This window comes from Enhydra lutris, unplaced genomic scaffold (genome assembly GCF_002288905.1).
Source record: "Enhydra lutris kenyoni isolate GAN:26980312 unplaced genomic scaffold, ASM228890v2 scaffoldscaffold22, whole genome shotgun sequence".
NCBI lineage: Eukaryota > Metazoa > Chordata > Mammalia > Carnivora > Mustelidae > Enhydra > Enhydra lutris.
In genome coordinates, this window is record NW_019154106.1 from 14,216,264 (window position 1) to 14,227,178 (window position 10,915).

A 10,915-nucleotide genomic window follows, 5' to 3' on the forward strand; every position below is an offset into this window, starting at 1 on the left:
TCCACACTGGGTATGGAGCCCAATTCAGGGCTTGAACTGACCACCTTAAGATCAAGACCTGAACTGAAGTCAGGAGTTGGAAGCTTGACTGACTGAGCCACCCAGGCACCCCTCAATTTAATTTTTAATAAAATATTCAAGTGTCTCAAAATCCTTCTTATCTTTTCATCCTGGATATATGATCTGTGCTCTTTTATAGAGAAAAGCCAGTGTGTGTATGTGTGTGTGTGTGTCTGTATCTGTGTGTGTTCTATGCAAATATGTTGTTTGGAAGTAGTAACTCTTTTACACTTGTCCTATAATTATTGCTTTGTCTCCCTGGGTTTATGTCTCTATCTCAATTCTGAGATAAGACAACCTCTGATGTGAGGTCCTTGAAACATAAAATGTCTTGAAGAACAACTGCATCTCTGCTCTTATTAGTGGGCTTCTAAACCAGCTATATGAGAAATACCCTGAAGGAAATTATTTGAGGGGAAAAAGATAGGGTGAGTGCAAATAGAAAATAAATTATGGCATGACGGAATATATTCAGCAAGAAGTTAAGGTTTTAGTAATACTAGAGTAACACTACAGTGAGCAATAAGGCAAAGGAATAATGGAGGTCTATTCTGTCTACCATGCTGGTTAAGCTCAGAATTGATGTCCCCCACCCCTAAGTAAAATGGTCTGCAATCTTCTAGAGACACTGAGAAGAGAGGTCAGTCTTCTTTGGGAACCAGATCTTAAAGAGGAAGTATTAAGGTGCGGGTCTGAAACTATGGTGAAGAAATCCAAATTCCTAAAATAAAGGAGAAAAAATGTTTACGTGGCTATGCTGTACAAAGGTCATTTGTAAGATTTATATAACATTCACATTCTCACTTAAATTTGTTTTTTCTTTTTTCTCTGAAGTTGTGGCTAAAAAGCCAATTCAGAGATTAAAGTGGTTAGAGAATATATAATTAATTACTTGCTGTATAAACTTTAAATAAACAATCTATACAGATTCAGTGGTTAAAGAATCAATCCAATAATCATAAAAAGGTTTCTTCTATATCATTTTTGTCAAACTTCTAACTAAAGAATTCACAGTAGAATCAATCAGGGATGTCTGGGTGGCTGCCTTCAGCTCAGGTCATGTTCCCGAGGTCCTGGGATCGAGTCCTGGATCAGGTTCCTTACTCATGGTGGGGGGGCGCTGCTTCTCCCTCTACCTCTGCCTGCCACTTTGCGTTCTTGTGCTTGCTCTCTCTGACAAATAAGTAAAAAAAATAAATAATCTTTAAAAAAAAAGAATCAATTAAATAAAAAAGTATACAAAATTCAGGAGATTTCATGCCATTGGTTCTCAATGATTGTATCAGATGAGATATCACTATTAGCATGAGTTCGAATTTAAGAGTAACGACGGTCTACACTGAGATCTCCAGACCATCACATTTGCCTGTTTATTGGGGCTCAAGTTGCCATCACTGGTACAGAAGAGGCTGCAGCAAATTGAAAACAGAGTAAATGTCTGGATACCTGGGCTCTAATTTGGGTTCTTGTACTATGAGTCATTCCATCCTTAGGTCAACCTGTCCTTGTTTATAAAATCATACCTACTTTATTTATTGTATAGAATTGTCCTTTAGGACAAATGAGTCAGAACATTCAAGAGCTTCAAGATTATATAGGAAACTTTCATCTTTGGAGATTAGTAATGGAAATTCTAAAGTCAGGCAAGTTTATTAAAATGTGTTTTATTTTCTTACTGGCAACACCAAAACAAATGGCACTGTGCAGTACTGGTTAAACACACAGGATTCAGAGGGAGGCAAAACTGATGTTAACCTCAGATGCAGCATCTACGTTTCCGTAAGGCATTCAAGTTCTGTATTCCTGAATGTCTTGGTTTTGTTTATTAGCATCATAATATTCCATAGGTTGAAAGTAGGATTACACTGGATAATTCATAGCATCATTTACAGAACTTATTATATTATAGATGCATAAAATGGATCCATAATTATCTATTATTACTCTTAAGGGCATTATGATTGTTAAATAATTCAATATCTGACTTCAAAGTCCTAAGTTCCCAGAACTGATGATTATAGCAACAAACATGAAGTAGTCATACTATATGTGAACATACGTATGTGCTCATGGGGAGAGAGATTTGCTTACTGATGAGGGTTACTTAAGCTTACTCAATTGATGAGGGTTATTTAAGCTTACTCAGTTAATTAGACCATTGGACTTACCCAAATTCCAAAATAGGCAACAGTTAGCTTTTGCCTTCTGACAATAAGGGACACAATGAATTAGACCGTGTTTTTGGGAAATGCCAGTGGTAAGGTTAGGTCAGACTTACACCTTTACCATTGGATTGAATTTTAACCACCTCCATTCACTCCTCCAGTCCACACATCCACACACAAACTAAGAAAACACCACAGAGACTCAGTGAACATACCTTGTAGCTAAGACAACATTATCTTTGTTCCATTGTTGCATTTACAGCAGTCATCTACCTTAGCACCATCTAGGATTTTGAATCAGGGAATTTCTTTTGTGTGAGAGGCTGACAACCTTTCTCTCCAAATTTTAAAAATGGGTCTTACAATGGATGACTATTTATCTTCTTGGCGGTGACAAGTGGGAACATGACCCCAAGATAATTCCCAACCCTAGGAGGACTTTGCATAGGCAACTACTTCCTTTCCTGTGGTGTGACTTGAATGGTTTACTTTAAATGAGAAAGATGAAAAATGGTAACAGAATGGACTCTAATGTAGCTAGTTACAACAAAACACATGTCTCCATCACTGGGAGATGTTTGATAAAAACAACAACAACAACAACAACAAAAATATTTTAGTAATATCAAACAATAAAAAAAATGTGCTTTCTCCTGTAAATGCTATGATTTCTATTAGATACTGAAAGACGCTTCAAAGCATTAGTCATATGAGGCGATTCGAAAGTACAGTCTCAATGCTATTAACACCCTGATTTGTGTTTGGTTTTCGGTTTTCTAGATGAGTACAAGGAAATATGTCTTGAATGATAAGCTGCAGGAGTGAGAGCTAATATCTCAGGCAACCTCAGTTTGAATGTTGGTTTTGCCATGTCACAACTGTAAGACATTAAGCTGCTTATTTAACCTGATTTTTGTTAATTTTTAAATTGTTAATAATAATTGCCCATCTCATCAAATTCTTGTGGAGATTGGGATAATGCGCATAAAACCTAGCCTCTTGTGAAGAAGGTTGTATTCATTTAACAACTGTTAGCTTTCTTTAACAATTATAGCAGCATTTGCAGCAGCATTGGTAAGTACTTAAATTTCTGCTTCTGGATTTTAACTTGTTGACATTGGTATAGAGTCTGTACCTTAAGACTCTAAAGGTAGACAGAATGGAGAATGGATAAGTCTTGTATGCCAGATATTGTAAATAACTGCTTTTTTCTATCTAATGGGAAAATTAAAATCATTTTTATTGCTACTAGAGGGTTTCTTATTTAATAGGCAAAAGATCAGTGTATTTAGAAAAAAAAGCTATCTTTTGTCAATCAAAACAACAATGTGTGTGAAGAATTAAGAGCTAGAAAATACAGCTTGAAAATTTCTGAGAGGGGGTGCCTGGATGGCTCAGTTGTTTAAGCATTGCCTTCAGCTCAGGTCATGATCCGAGGGGCCTGGGATGGAGCCCTACACTAGGTTCCTTGCTCAGCAGGGATCCTGCTTCTCCCCCTGCCTACTGCTTCCCCTGCTTGTGCTCTCTCTCTGACAAATAAATAAAATCTTTAAAAAATTTCAGAGAGAGAAGGTACCAAAATCACTGTTCTTTCTCCCCCACTCCCATTTCATTTAATAAACCTAAGCATCTTGTGGAAAAAAAAAAATAGAAAAATAATTTTAAAAATAGTAAACTCTTAGTTGTATTTTTAAAAGAGACGATTATAAGTTGGTGCAACCACTTTGGGAAAACAGTGTAGAGATTCCTCAAAAAATTAAAAATAGAGCTACCCTATGACCCTGCAATTGCATTACTGAGTATTTACCTCAAAGATACAGATGTAGTCAAAAGAAGGGCCATATGTACCCCAGTGTTCATAGCAGCAATGTCCACAATAGTCAAATAGTGGAAAGAGCCAAGATGCCCTTCAACAGATGAATGGATAAAGAAGATATGGTACATATATGCAATGGAATATTACACAGCTATCAGAAAGGATGCATATCCAACTTTTGTATCAACATGGATGGAGCTGGAGGAGATTATGCTGAGTGAAATAAGTCACCCAGAGAAAGTAAATTATCCTATGGTTTCACTTACTGTGGAGAATAAGGAATAACATGGAGGATATTAAAAGAAGGAAAGGATAAGTGAATTGGGAGAATCAGAGGGGGAGATGAAGCATGAGAGATTGGACTCTGAGAAACAAACTGAGGGTTTTGGAGCAGAGAGGGGTGAAGGGATGGGTGAGCCTGGTGGTGGGTATTAAGGAGGGCACGTATTGCATGCAGCACTGGGTATGGTGCATAACAGTGAATCTTGGAACACTGAAAAAATAAAATTAAATTAAAAAAAGATGTGATTATAAAGAAAATCTCCCTTTCTATAAGGAGTGTATGTTTGTTATTAAAACACAAAGGTGGGGCACCTGGGTAGCTCAGTTGATTAAGCATCTGCCTTCAGCTCAGGTCATGATCTCCTGGTCCTGGAATCCAGCCCTGCATGAGGCTTCCTGCTCGGTGGGGAGTGTGCTTCTCTCTCTCCCTCTGCCCCTTCCCATTGCTCATTCTCTCTCTCTCTTTCATAAATAAATAAAAGCAAACGAAAAACCCAAAATTTAGCCTTCCCTTCATTTTTAAAAAAAATTTAAAAGATCTTCTTTATTATTTATGAGAGGCAAAGGGAGAAGCAGGCTCTCCCCTGAGCAGGGGACTTGATTCAGGACTTGATCCCAGGATCCTGGGATCATGACCTGAGCCAAAGGCAAATGCTTCACCGTCTGAGCTACCCAAACCCCATTATATCCTTCACTTTAAAGAGTACTCTTCTGTTTTACAAACAGTGATATGGAGACAAACAACAGTAAAACAGCTCTGCTTATTAAAAGGAGAAAATAGATTGGCTAACTCCTTGGAAGTATAAGGAAGTTGGAGGACGAGTTGAGAAACTTGGCAGGAACCAAAGGAAATAGAGGAGTGAGGGTAGCACCATAGGAACAGTCTGCTTCATTTCAGACAACTGCCAGCCCCTTCCACTGTCAGCTGCTGTGAATAATCCCTCATCTTGCTTTACATTCAAAAGACTCAAAAGTTAGGAATGGAATTTTTGATTAGCCAAGAGTAGGGCACATATTCCAGCTTTAGTTTCTGGGGAGCTGGAGATGAACTCTCTCTCTCTCCTTAGACTGTTATGGGGCTGGAAAGGCATTGTGGCATCCTGATTCTGTTCAACCATTATTCCATCCCATAGAGGAAGTGTTGCTTTCCTGCACACCAGCCAGTGAACCAGGGTAAGGAAGAATTATTTGAGGAGTGTGATATTAACTACACAACCCACACCAAAAAGCCCATCCCCATATAACTTCCTTGAACCTCCCGTTTGCTACCAATTATATTCCTTCATGCTCCTGATTGGCCAAACTGAAATAGATTTCTTCTATGAGCAACATAGTTAAAAATGTTTATTTCTGGAACCTCTACTTAATGGATAAATTATCCAATATTCTCCAATATTCTTCAGGAATTCCTTAGCCTGAGGTAATAATACCATGGCAATGTATTTTTTTGCAGTAATCACTACAGTATGTAGAGCCTGCCAGCAACCAGGCTTAGCTTTTTTTTTTTTTTTTTTTAATTCTGTTTGCTTTGTTTGAACTTTTCCATTAATTAGCCATAGAGATTGGTGCCATGCTATGCTGTGAAAGTAAGTGAGGGTCTCCTGAAAATTATTTGGACCTTTAGGATTTGTTAAGGCCCAGCTTCATGAATGAGAATTCTATGACATAATGTTCTTCATGGGATACCTAACTTTATCAATAAGAGAGCTCATAACTCCGTGTTCATATTGGAAAATTTAGGACTCGTGATAACCTGGTGTCCTGTGGTCAGGTATTCTATCTCACCAGAACCCAGTAGCAAGATAATGCTTATTTTTCACAATGAGAAAAGTAGAGTTGCTAAAGCAAAAAGCAAAACAAAACAAAACAAAAACAAAAACAAAACCCCACATTTGATCTTAAAATCTCTAAAGGCTTCTGTTACTGCACATACCTGTCTGATATGATGCCAGTGTCCATCTGGGGAATGTTATAGAAAAAATTCTGAGGTATAATCCAGAATTGACAGTGAGTTATCAATATGCTGCATCTTTTATGTGGCTGGAAATACAAGGTTTAGAAAAGTATGTTTCCAGGTGCCTGAGTGACTCAGCGGGTTAAGCCGCTGCCTTCAGCTCAGGTCATGATTCCAGGGTCCTGGGATGGAGTCCCGAGTAGGGCTCTCTGCTCAGCAGGGAGCCTGCTTCTCTCTCACTCTCTCTCCCTGCCTCTTTGCCTACTTGTGATCTCTCTCTATCAAATAAATAAATAAAATCTTTAAAAAAAAAGAATAAAAAGAAAAGTATGCTTCAATTTAGGAAAGGTGTGATCTTGTCATTTATAAGAAATAAGAAATAAGAAATGTTTTTGTCCCAGTTTCTAGCACAAGGCTTCTAAAACCCTTGGAATTTTTCTAAGTTTTGAGAGTGATGAAGATGTCTTCTGCTATGGTACTGATGAGTTGACTCTTGGAATGTCCCTATGTCATCTAAGTTTGGGAAGGGGAAGGGAGAATACTGGAGGTTAGGTCCATTGCCAGTAGCCAGTGATTTCACCAGCCGTGCCTATGTAATAAAGCTTCCATAAAAACTGAAAGTTATGGGATTTGGGAAGCTTCCAGATTGGTGCACTTGGAGATTCAGGGAAAATGGTGCCTTCTGAGAAGGCATGGTGGCGCCGTACCCTTTCCCCATACCTCGCCCTATGCATCACTTCCATCTGAGTATTCCTGAGTTATGTCCTTTTATAATAAACTAGTAATCCAGAAAGGGAAATGTGTCTCTGAGTTCTATGAGCCACTGTAGCAGTTCAAGCAAACTCAAGGAGGGGATACTGGGAACCTCTGATTTATAGTCTTTTCAGCCAAATGTATAGGTGACAACCTGGACTTGTAGGGGCATCTAAAGTGGGTGGGAAATTTATAGGATGCAGACCTTAAATTATAATCCAAGGAGGGGGTAAGTGGAAGCTCCAATCAATAGCCAGTCTTTCAGAAACATGGGTAACAACCCAGGCTTATGATTGGCATTTGAGGGTGGGGACAGTCTTATGGGACTAAGTCCTTAACCGGTGGAATCTGATGCTCTCTCCAAGTGGATAGTATCAGAGTTGAGCTAAACTGTAGGATATCCTGTTATACCCTGTTGGAGTCCAGAGCATTGCTTGCTTGGGTATGGGGGAATCCCCTCTCCATACATTGGTAATTGAGTGCACAACTCAAAACGGAAGATAAAACAACATTCTCTAAATGTCTGGACCCACAGAAACAAGGTTTCTAGATTGCTGATATTTGCATGTCATATAACATTCTGGTCTTCAGTATTGTGGATAGTTGTACATTTTCATGGGATAGTGAGAGGCAAACTAATTTTTATTTTTCAAGAACCTGGGATTTACACATTTAGAGACAAAATGTTTAAAAGTTCTTTGTTTTTCCTGTCAAGAAAAACAAAGCAATTCAGGATGTATGTTTTTCCTGTGTGGGCTAGGGAAGTAGATAAAGCATTATATCACTGAAAAGCTACATATAGGGTATCATGGACTGTGCTGTAGGATTACCATATTAGGAATAGCAGTTATAAATGGAAGTAATCTGCTGATTATACTCATAAAGAATAATTAACTAATGTTTAGGAAATTCATTCATTTTCTATCCTGGCAAAACTAAAAAGCCAAATTACAATTTTGTAAGAATCACTGTCACCGTTTTTCATGTTGGAACTGTGCAGTAATGGGCTAATTCAGTCAGCCTGGATTGCACGAACTCTGCGTATTCCAAAGGTCTTCAAAGATTGATCTTTGACCCTGGGAGATAACTTCTGAAACCTTGGAATATCCTACCTGATAAGAGCATCTTTGTATCCTAGAGTCCCACACCAGTTTAAGCTAATGATGTGATTTGAGATAAATGCCTGTTTTCATACATCTGGGGTTTCCTGGAACACACTCTGGGCTAGGTTGAATTCTGTGGTGGAGCAGCTGGAGAGTACGTACCTAAGGGCAGTTATGGGGCTCTCCAAACCTATGTCCTGCCGTCCAATAAAACCCTCTACATTGGTGCAACTGGGTGGATCAGTCAGTTAAGCATCTGACTCTGGATCTCAGCTTAGATCTTGCTGTCAGAGTCGTGAGTCCAAGCCCCATGCTGGGCTCCATGCTGGGTCTGGAGCCTACTTTAAAAAAAAAAAAAATCCTGTACACTAAGATTTGTTTAAGCTTTTCTGGTTGACAAAATTCATGAGTTGTTGGGTAACACTGCCCAGAGAACCAAATGCTGTCTGTGTGACCTCACCAGGGCTGGGCAAGTGGAAGCTATGCCTGGTTTCTCCTGGACACTGCCCCATACACATTTCTCTTTTGCCAATTTTAATCTAACTCTGTAGCTGTAATAAACCATAACCATAACAGTGATTCTGAGTTTTGTACACAAATCACCAAACCTGCTGGCAGTCTCAGGAATCTAGGACATAAGAATTAAATTCAAAAATTTTCCTTAAGTGATTTTTTTTCCTTTTAATTAAGATTTCAAACGTCTTTATTCTTTGGTACATAAAATGTGAAATTTAACCTATTCCAAAAATATAAAATAGATATTAGAAAATCAAATTAAATGAATATGTACAAATTCACCTCCCAAGTTAAATAAAAATGAAGGACTTTGAGTATTGTCCAAATTGGAAATTCTCTGTGATCACACCTATTATCCTGATTCCTTGACAGTGACAACTGACACTCTTCTGTACTTTTCATTCCTTAGCTACTTTAAAAAATCAATTCATCCATGCTTTTACATATATTTTTCATACATCTATGTTTATTTGCTTTTGAATATTACAAATGCAATGGCATTCAGCTGGTCCTTTATATTGTTTGCTTTTCCTCAATATTATCTTTCTAACCCTATCTTATGTTTGTGATTATTCCTTCACTCTTTAATTTTACAGTTTTGTAGTATTATTTTTCCTTACGGCCATAATTAAATTGTCTTTTACTTTCTATCATGACTAATGCTGCTGTGAATGCTACTCTACAGGTCACTTGGTGCACAGGTACAAGTCTGGCTACATCTTGAGATGTGGCATTGATTGGATACAAAGGATACCTATGTTCAGCTTTAAAATGTAACAAAATGATTTCTAAATTTCTTGCTCGTATTTATACTCTCAAAAAAAGCACATAATACCTCAAATTCCATATACTTGTTATGGTCAGTCACTTAATTTTTTTTTTTTTTTTTTTTTTTTTGGCTAACATAGTGGGGGATCAAGCAAAGGACCCTAGGATCATGACCTGAGCTGAAGGCAGATGCTTAATGTCTGAGACACCCAGGTGCCCTGATATTTAAATTTTTAACACATCTAGAATTATTATTTTTTGCCTATTGTATTAAGTAGGGATCTTTTCTTTTTTGAATGCAGACAGTATATTTTCCTTACTTTTTTTTTTTTTTTAAATATGTGCTCTTAAGGTACCTGGGTGTCTCAGTCAGTTGAGCACTGGAGTCTTGGTTTCAGCTCAGGTCATGATCTCAAGGTCCTGAGTTCAAGCCTTGCATTGGGCTCCATGTTCAGTGGTGAGTCTTCTTGAGGTTCTTTCTCCCTCTCTGTTCCTCCCCTCTCTCTCTCTTTCTCTCTCTCAAACATATAAATACACCTTTCATATATATATATATATATATATATTTTTTTTTTTTTCTCCATTCATCCTCGGTGTAGTGTAACATATTAAATTTTCCTTTACATGTGGATCTGTTTCTGGATTCTGTTCTGATCATCAGCCTATGTGAAACTTTCTTCCTTGGTAAGTTTTCCATCATATAATGACATTACTATCTATTAGATCCCTCTTCAGGATTGGCTTAGTCTTTTAGTTTTGGGTTATTCAATAAATATTTAAATTAGTTGCTACTTTCAGAATATTTTTGCAATTTTCTTTGGAATTGTGCTTATTTAAAGATCAATTTTGTAAAACATATCTTTAAAATATTGAGCCATCTTTGTAAACATGGCGTCACTATTCCTATTTATTTAAAATCTTTTAATGTTGTGTTATAATTTTCTTTATAGATGTTTTGAGTTACCTATTGTTGGGTTATTTTTTTCTAAGACACTTTAATAATGTTAGACTTAAAAAATTACATTAAATCTTTTCTTCAGGGGTAAGAATATACAACTCATTTTCAGATCAGATATGGATCCTAAATTTAGCAACTCAGACAAATGTTTTTATTAATCTTCATAATTTGCTATTTTACTCTTTTCCATGAAACTATTCCACATACCATTTACATTTTTTTCTGCTAACCATACCTTCTGTTGAATTGTTGCTTAAAATTGACAACATTGAACATCATTGTCTTTTATTTTTAATTTTAAAGTAATATCACTAAACTTGTTTTGATCATAGGATGTCAATTTAATCATTTAACTTTTGTTCTTTTTTTTTTTTTAAAGATTTTATTTATTTATTTGACAGACAGAGATCACAAGTAGGCAGAGAGGCAGGCAGAGAAAGAGAGGAGGAAGCAGGCTCCCCGCGGAGCAGAGAGCCCGATGTGGGGCTTGATCCCAGGACCCTGGGATCATGACCTGAGCCGAAGGCAGAGGCTCATATA